This window comes from Siphateles boraxobius, unplaced genomic scaffold (genome assembly GCF_051911475.1).
Source record: "Siphateles boraxobius isolate OS27281-9 unplaced genomic scaffold, OSU_SipBor_1 1, whole genome shotgun sequence".
Taxonomy (NCBI): Eukaryota; Metazoa; Chordata; class Actinopteri; order Cypriniformes; family Leuciscidae; genus Siphateles; species Siphateles boraxobius.
Window position 1 is genome coordinate 24,174,862 of NW_027508699.1, and position 8,928 is coordinate 24,183,789.

General features: G+C 43.9%; 1 long non-coding RNA gene across 1 annotated transcript; it reads left to right on the top strand.

Moving 5' to 3' along the window:
- The first annotated feature begins 2,834 nt into the window (after positions 1-2,834).
- Positions 2,835-7,251, top strand: LOC143738684 (uncharacterized). Its single transcript, XR_013203983.1, has 3 exons — positions 2,835-2,883; positions 5,683-5,790; positions 6,577-7,251. It is a non-coding gene; the product is annotated as an uncharacterized LOC143738684 (long non-coding RNA).
- The last annotated feature ends 1,677 nt before the right edge of the window (positions 7,252-8,928 follow it).

Here is an 8,928-nt window from a genome sequence, read left to right on the forward strand (position 1 = left end):
CGGTCTTGGCAGCAATTATCTTGGAGAATATTTTGCATCGTGTGCTTATGGCATCGAGTCGGGTAAATAGGTACACTTTTGATCATTTCCACATATTTTCTATCTATCTGGGTTGGACGCTTATGCTCCCACACACACACACTACAGCCTCACGTGCGACGAGGCACGTCTTTGGGCAGCCGCGTAAACTAGTGATTTTTCCGCCACAGCCAATCATGCTGCATGTTTATTGTTTCACTGACGTTTACGAGATTAACCACTTAGGTACCGAAACTTGGTACCGAAAAACAAGACATGTTTCGATACTCGGTAGTATCGAGGCAATTCGGTCGGTACCTAAAAAGTACCGAACTCGGTACCCAGCCCTAGGTCAGACCAAGAGAAGTGTTTTCACATAAACTGTCTGGAAATGATAGCGGTCGAGAACGCGCTGAAGCGCTTCCTCCCGTTTATACAGGACCAACATGTTCTTGTCCACTCGGACAATATATCTGTGGTATCCTATGTAAACCGTCAGGGCGGTGTCAGATCCAGAAATCTCTGCAATCTGATGGAACGCCTCCTTATTTGGTCTCAGATGCACCTGCGTTCGCTGAGGGCGGCGCATGTGCCTGGCCATTTGAACGACGCCCCAGACAAACTGTCCAGGGACAATGTTCCCCCAAACGGAATGGTCCCTGCACCCCCAAACGGTCCAGAAGCTGTGGCGCCTATTCGGCAGAGCGGAAGTTGACCTATTTGCATCAAAAGACAACGCTCAATGCCCGACATTCTTCTCAAAGGACGAGGACGTGCTGGCCCAGGTTTGGCCCAGCCTCCCGCTATATGCTTTCCCTCCGGTCTCTCTGTTACCACAGGTGATCAGGAGAATCAGGGAAACGTGCCACTCGGTGCTCCTCATAGCCCCGCGTTGGGAGAATCAGATTTGGTCTCCGGAACTAGCACGGCTGTCACTTACAGCTCCGTGGCCGATTCCGGTGAGGGCAGATCTCCTCTCTCAGGCTCGCGGCGCGATCTGGCATCCCCATCCAGAGCGCTGGTCTCTGCACGCATGGTTGATCAACGGGTACTCGTTGCCCTGCCAGAAGGAGTGATGAACACGATCACGCTCCTTCCACGAGAAGGCTCTACGCGTCTTAATGGTCGGTGTTCTCCGGATGGTGCACCGACAGAGGTCTGGACCCACGGACATGCGGGGTGGCGCATCTGCTCACCTTCCTACAAGAGCTGTTGGATAAGGGGAGGTCCCCATCCACGCTCAAAGTATACGTGGCGGCCGTGGCATCGTTCGCAGAATCGACGCACGGCCAGTCACTGGGAAGACATGAGTTGGTCATCCGCTTCCTTAGAGGAGCTAGAAGGATGAACCCGCCGCGCCCCCCGTCGGTTCCTATGTGGGATCTTTTATTGGTCCTCGAGGCCCTGAAAGCCTTTCCATTTGATCCACTAGACTCCGTGGGGTTGAAATATCTACCGGTATCACTGAAAACCGTCTTTCTGACTGCACTGTCGTCAGTAAAACGTGTGGGGGACCTGCATGCGCTGTCTGTCAGCGCGTCGTGTCTTGAGTTCGGGCCGAATGACTCTAAAGTCATCCTCAGACCTAGACATGGCTATGTTCCTAAAGTGATGGGCACTCCATTCAGAGCGCAAGTTATAGTTATTTCGCTGTCAGCTCTGCCAGCATCTGACAGCGAAGGTGAGGTGAATCTCCTCTGCCCTGTCAGGGCGCCGAGATTTTACATTATGCGCTCTGCCTCCTTCAGCCGTTCAGAACAACTTTTTGATTCGTTTGGTGGGCGCACCAAGGGTCTCGCCTCCTCGAAACAGAGCCTGTCCAGATGGATAGTGGACGCTATAGCAGCTGCTTACGCGTCAAAAGGTCTGCAATGCCCTCTGGGCATCAGGGCTCATTCCACGAGAGGCGTGGCCTCGTCGTGGGTGTGGTCCAGTGGGATTTCTATCCATGACATATGTGTAACGGCGGGCTGGAGCTCTCCGTCTACCTTTGTCAGGTTTTATAACCTAGAAGTTCCTGCCTTGCAGGCTAAACTTTTGTCAGTTTGAAGGAGAGGTGTATTCTGCCCAGATCTTCCTGCTCAGATCACTCTCACGTGACTCAGCTCTCCTGGTTGAGCTGCACTAGTAGGGTATGTGCCATGTGCCTATACAGGCCGGCGCGCTGCTCTGTATTCCCTATGTGTGCTTATGTACAACTGATGGCCCGCGTGGCTGGCCACCTTATTTTTTCGACTCATGGGGTTCCCCTTAAAGTTCGGGGTCTCATGGTGGATGCTTGGCGCACACGGCGTTGACAAAGTGTTCCCGTAGCGTAAGCTAAACTTACGCAATACGAGAGAACCTCTCGTAAGAGAACGATACTCGGTTACTAACGTAACCTCGGTTCTCTCTAAAGAGGGAACGAGTTTTGCGTAACCGGCCGTGCTCGCGCCACGAGCGACAAAAAAAAAAAAACAGGGAAAACCAGGGAATTCAGCCTACAGCCCCTACTTTTATACGCTAAGCCACGCCCATTCTGGCGGGCTATGACGCTATGAAGGCGCGGGCGCCCTTCATTGGGCGTGACGTCACGCCGGGCTCACTGTAAGGCTGCAGCAGTTGCCCGCAGGGCAGCCAATGAGCAAGCGAGATGGCCTGCTCTAGGTCTGCTAGCTGCTGCACTGCGTTGACAATGAATACAAAATTAAGGATAATTTTTTGGCTTCAATATCTCGAGAAGATGAATCTTTCCCTTAGCGTAAGCTAAACTTACGCAATACTCGTTCCCTCTCTAGAGAGAACCGAGGTTACGTTAGTAACTGAGTATCGTTTCTTTTGATTCAGCTACGCCAGAGGACGAGGAAGGAGATAATGAAGACGAAGGTAAGTGTACAACAGGAATGTTTTGCTAGCGTGTTAGCTGACCATATTGCTATCAGGCCACCTTTCTGCTTTCTGCTAGAAGTTCAGATGACAAGTATACTCTGTACTTTTTCATACACAATGGTAATTCTAAGTGCTTTACATAGAAGAAATTAAAATAATCAAAAGAAATCAGAATAATTAAAACAGTTTAGAATAAAAAAATAAAATAAAATACAGTACAAACAGTCGGACGAACAGTGGCACAGTGCTCATTCAGTAAATGCACAGCTAAACAGATGTGTTTTGCGTCTGGATTTGAATGTGACTACTGTAGGAGCATATCGGATCTCTTCTGGAAGCTGGTTCCAGCTGCGACTGGCATAGTAGCTACAAGCGGTCTCACCATGCTTAGAGTGAACCCTTGGTATTTCTAGCTGATGTGATCCTAATGATCTGAGTGATCTGTTGGGTTTATATTCAGTGAGCATATCTGCAATGTATTGAGGTCCTAGGCTATTGAATGATGTATATAATAATACTTAAAATCAATCCTATATGTAACTGGCAGCCAGTGTAAAGACCTGAGGACTGGTGTGATATATTGTTCATATTTTCTGGTCCTGCTCAGAATCCTGGCAGCTGCGTTCTGTATGAGCCGCAACTGTCTTATGGTCTTTTTGGGAAGGCCAGTGAGGAGTCCATTACAATAATCCACCCTGCTGGTGATGAAAGAATGCACAAGTTTCTCTAAGTCTTGACTGGGAACAAAGCATCTAATTCTTGCTATATTTTTCAGGTGATAGTATGCTGATTTAGTTATTACTTTGATATGACTACTGACACTAAGGTCTGACTCTAGAGACACACCCAGATTCCTGACTTAATTTTTAGTTGTTTGACCCCTAGACTGAAGATATGCATTCACCTTGAGAACTTCATCTTTGTTTCCAAATGCAATGACTTCAGTTTTGTCTTTGTTTAACTGAAGAAAGTTTTGGCACATCCAATTGTTTACTTCATCAATGAATTGGCACAGGGAGTCAATGGGGCTGTAATCGTTAGGCGATAGGGCTAAGTAGAGCTGTGTGTCGTCTGCATAGCTATGGTAAGCGATTTGGTTCTTTCTCATTATTTGGCTCATTGGGAGCATATACAGGTTGAATAGGAGTGGCGCAAGAATGGAGCCTTGAGGGACTCCACATGTCATGGATGTCCACTCAGACTTATGATCTACTGTACTCACATAATAACCTCTCCCTCCTAAATATGACTGTGGCGAGGGGGGCGTGGTTTTGCGGAGTCTGTAGCGGGAGAGGGAGGACGGAGCAGAGCGGAGCGTAAGTAGGTCAAGTGCAGATGATGAACACCTGTGTCTGATTTCAGTAATTGGCGTGGAGAGACCGGATATAAGCCGGCGTGTGAGAGCGAGAGGAGAGAGAGAAACGAGCTGGGACCTCGCGTGTGCTGCTGTGGAAAGAGATTGCAACGAATTCTGAGTTATTCTATTTTGGCTGTGCCTGTGCACGGTGAACGCGCTCTGTGCGCACCTGTTTGTTTATTTTTGTGACGTGAATAAAAGTGAAACGTCCCAGCTCAAGCCGACCCCTGTCTTCTTCATTCCTGTCTGAACTGAACCTTGTCACAATGACCTGAACAATTTTAGGACTATCCCAGAAAGCCCGACCCAGTTTTCCAGCCTGTCAAGAAGTATATTGTGATTGACAGTGTCAAATGCAGCACTGAGGTCGAGTAGTACCAGCACTGATAATTTGCCTGTATCCGTATTTAAGCGAATATCGTTTATTATCATTATGAGCACTGTCTCTGGGCTGTGATGCGGTCGAAAACCAGATTGAAAATTGTCAAAGTATCCATTTGAGCTTAAGAATTTGTTCAGCTGATTAAAGACAACTTTTTCAGTGATCTTGCCTATGAAAGGAAGATTTGAGATCGGTCTATAGTTTAATATGGTCTTATCCAGATATCTTTTTCAGGAGGGGCTTGACAACTGCAGTTTTCAGGGAGTTCGGAAGACTCCCAGAGAGAAGTGATGCATTTACCACTTTTAGGAGATCTGCTTCTAAGCTGTGTAACACATTTTTGAAAAAAGATGTGGGAAGTGCGTCAAGGGCGCAGGTTGTTGTTTTAAGGTGCTGTACGGTTTCTTCCAAAATTTTGCCATCAATTTCTTCGAAATCAGACATAGTAACTATTCCTCAGGCTGTTGTCTGATCTGCCTGACCAGAGCGCAACTCGAGGATGTGCTGATCACCTTTCTAATATTATTGATTTTGTCAGAGAAGAAAGAAGCAAACTCACTGCACTTGCTGTCTGAGAGCATTTCACTGGGAATCTGGCTTGGGGGGGTTGTCAGTCTCTCTACAGTAGCAAAAAGAGTGCGTGTGTTGTTTATGTTGCTGTTTAAAATATTTGAGAAGAAAGTCTGTCTAGCTTTGCCTAGTTCCTTATTGAAAGCATGGATGCTGTCTTTGTAGATGTTATAATAGACTACAAGTTTTGTCTTCCACCACATATGCTCTGCTTTTCTGCATTGTCTTTTCATATTTTGCACTGCTGTTGAGTTTCTCCAAGGTGTTTTTGTCTGCCACTCTTCTTCCTGAGGTTCACAGGAGCAATATCTTCAATTACACTCTTAACTTTTGAGTTAAAAGAATCAAGGAGAAAATCAACAGAGTCAGCAGAAATGCTTGGTGTTAAAGATATAGCCTTCATATAAAAAAGCTAACTTTTATACATAAATTTGTCTCTGGAATGCAATGCCAAGAAATTACAAAACTGATGTATTTGTTTCTGTAGCCACTGGTGCGGAGCCATTAGACTGCAGAATACCTGAAGACACTCCTGAGACTGGCACTACAGATAGCTCCACAGAGGCGAGCCACCAAACTGTACCAAGTGGAAGAGGTTGGTCCCTCAGAATTAAACATGCATAAGTGAAATGCCTAATATAAGCTTTTCATAACCACTAATTGTTTAGTGTAACCTACTATGTTATTACAGTTTTTCTTTTCCATCTACGTATCTATCTATCTATCCATCTATCCATCTATCTATCTATCTATCTATCTATCTATCTATCTATCTATCTATCTATCTATCTATCTATCTATCTATCTATCTATCTATATATATATATTATATATGTATGTGTGTGTGTGTGTGTATATGTGTATGTGTATGTGTATGTGTATGTGTATGTGTATGTGTATGTATGTATATATATATATGGGAAAATTTCCATAGAAATAATTTGGATAATAATAATTTACGTCTCAAAAATATGTGGTTCAGACAGCATAGAAGTTGTCATCTGTATTTTTGTTTTCGTGCAAATTTGTACTCAATTCAGAACTTAGGTTACTGTGCAGTTACGTCTTCAGCTTTTTTTTAAAATTTATTTCTTTAACTCTTAAATCTTGAAATGTTTAATTTCTTTGACATTGAAGGCAAGTTCTCTTGTAACAGTGTTTACACATTCGTTCAGCTACACCTTCGTATTTACATTGTTTTTTTTTAGTTACTTTACAGTTTAGCTAAGTTACATGGAACTTTTCCTACCAAGTGACCTTTGCAAACAAGTTGTCCTTGGCATTTGCTTATAACTAGCATCTCCAGACATTCTGAAAACGTATATATATATTTATGCTTGTGTGTATATGCAAATAACTTTCTTTTGTGTTTATCTGAAAGGTGCACGTCTCAGTGGGAAAGGAAAACGAACGAGAATTGAAGCCAGCTTCGTTGCCTTAACTAAGGCCATGACAACCCAATTTGAACAAGAAGCCAAGCTGCAGCTTCAAATGCAGGCGACTCAACATGAATTAAGGCTGTTCAATATCTTTGTGAATGCTTTTTCCACTGGTCAACAGTCATCCCACCCACATCTTGCACCACAGCACAACTCAACTCCCTTGCCAGGGTCCCTGATTTCCAACCTCCACCAGCAACTCATTTTCCTTTCCCCCAAACTCACTTTGTGCCTCTTCACCTTCAAAGGTTGTCCTCTACCCCAAGGCAGCTGAACGACAGCGATGGAGTAGTTTGGGTGAGAGTAGTACACACTACAACCTGTGATAAGTTTAAATGGCTATCACATTAGTATTTTCTTGTTCATTCCTTTTATATTTATATTTTTATTTATTTATTATTTTTCTTAAAACCAGCAGAATAAGCTTCCTGTTTCAAGAGTTTTTTTTTTTCCTTTTCACCCCCAATCTGCTGTATTTGTTCAATATTTGAACGCTATTATGCAAGAAAGTGGTTTGGTCTTTTCTGACATACTAAATGTTCATTTTTGTTGCTACTTGACCAATGTGAAATTAAAGCCTTTATGAAGAATATTTTTCTTTTATTGTATTTTTGGACAATTTCCACAAACACAGTTGATAGAAAAAGTTGATCACAGCCTATGTCATACTCATTTGTTCTGTTTACATTTACAACTCACATCTGACTTCTACTTGTTTAGGCACATCACAGGTACTGGCTAAAAAAAGCTGTTAAAGCTTCCCGAATGTGATTTGGACCCAGTACATTGTGGTTGTACATAACATCAGTAGTGTCAGAAGTGTTGCCACAGTGGTTGTGCCACTCATTTTCAAACATATCTCCTTGTATCTCACAAATGTTGTGAAGAACACAGCAAGCAGTCACAATGTTTGCAACGTTCTCCAGATGTGCATCAAGTCGCTTTCTACTGCTCCTCCACCTTCCTTTTAGCCTGCCAAACGCACACTTGACAGATACTCGTGCCTTGCTGAGCCTCTGGTTAAAGTAATTCTGTGCCCTTGTTAGGTTCCCATTGTCATGGTAAGGCTTAATGAGCCAACTCAACAATGGGTAAGCAGGATCACCCAGTAACAGTAAGGGTACAGCTGTTCCTGATATGTTTTTTGTGACCTTAAAAATATAAAAAGGTTAGGGTTAGAATAAATTGCAACTAAGCAGCTTTTGCTGACTATGGTATATAGTTGAATTCCAAAATACTTGGTAAAATGCACAAGACATAAAGCTGGGAAAAGCTTTCCACGTTCTGCGAGATCAAATATCACAGAGTTCCGCAACACACGTGCGTCATGTACGCTGCCTGGCCATCCATGTTTATGTTTGTGAAACTGAAAGTAGGAAGTGAACTCTCCTTCATTTATATAGCACTTTATAAAATACAGATTGTTTCAAAGCAGTTTTACATTGATGCACAGTAATGGTTATAAAGATCATTATAAAATGATAAATGATGCATTAAATCTGCTTCAAATCACCTCTAAAAAGGTTGTCATTCTGCTCAATTCAGTTCAGTATTTATTCGGTTCAGTTCAATAGTGAGCAGCATTATTTTATTAATAAATGCTTCCAATATTACCTGCTTCAATGATCAACAACTGCTTGTAGAAGGATGGAATGCCAGCCTTTCCTATTGTAGTAGTCTGATGCGTTGTATCTGGGTGATAAAATTTGGATATGGGTCCCATCTATCGCTCCAGCGCACTGAGGGAAGCCGCTTCAAACCTGCGCGTCACCTCATTCAGTCCCTCTCCTGTGGGTATATTTATGTGCTGACGAGCCAGCGATTTCAGCCCGGATGCCACCTCATTCACACATTGCCAAACTACAGCTTTGCTGACACCGAAGAGATGAGCAAGTGTGCGGAAGCAGTCACCTGTAGCAAACCAATACAGGGCCACAGCAACTCTTTTCTCTACAGGAATTGCTGCACGTAGCTGTGTGGTTTTGCGACACAGTCGAGTGCGAAGTACATCGCAATACTGAAATGTTTGCCTTCGCACCGAAAGTTGCAAAACGTACTCGGTTACTAACATAACCTCGGTTCTCTCTAGAGAGGGAACAAGTACTGCGTAATATCTTACGCTATGGGGAAAACCTCTTTTCCACGAGATATTGAAGCCAAAAATTATCCTTAATTTTGAATCAATGTAAAACGCTTTGCGGCAGCATTCAGACATAGGCAAGACGGCTTGCGCGCCTATTGGCTGCCCTGTGGCAACAGCAGCAGCCTATCGAGAGAGGCCCTGCGTGACACCA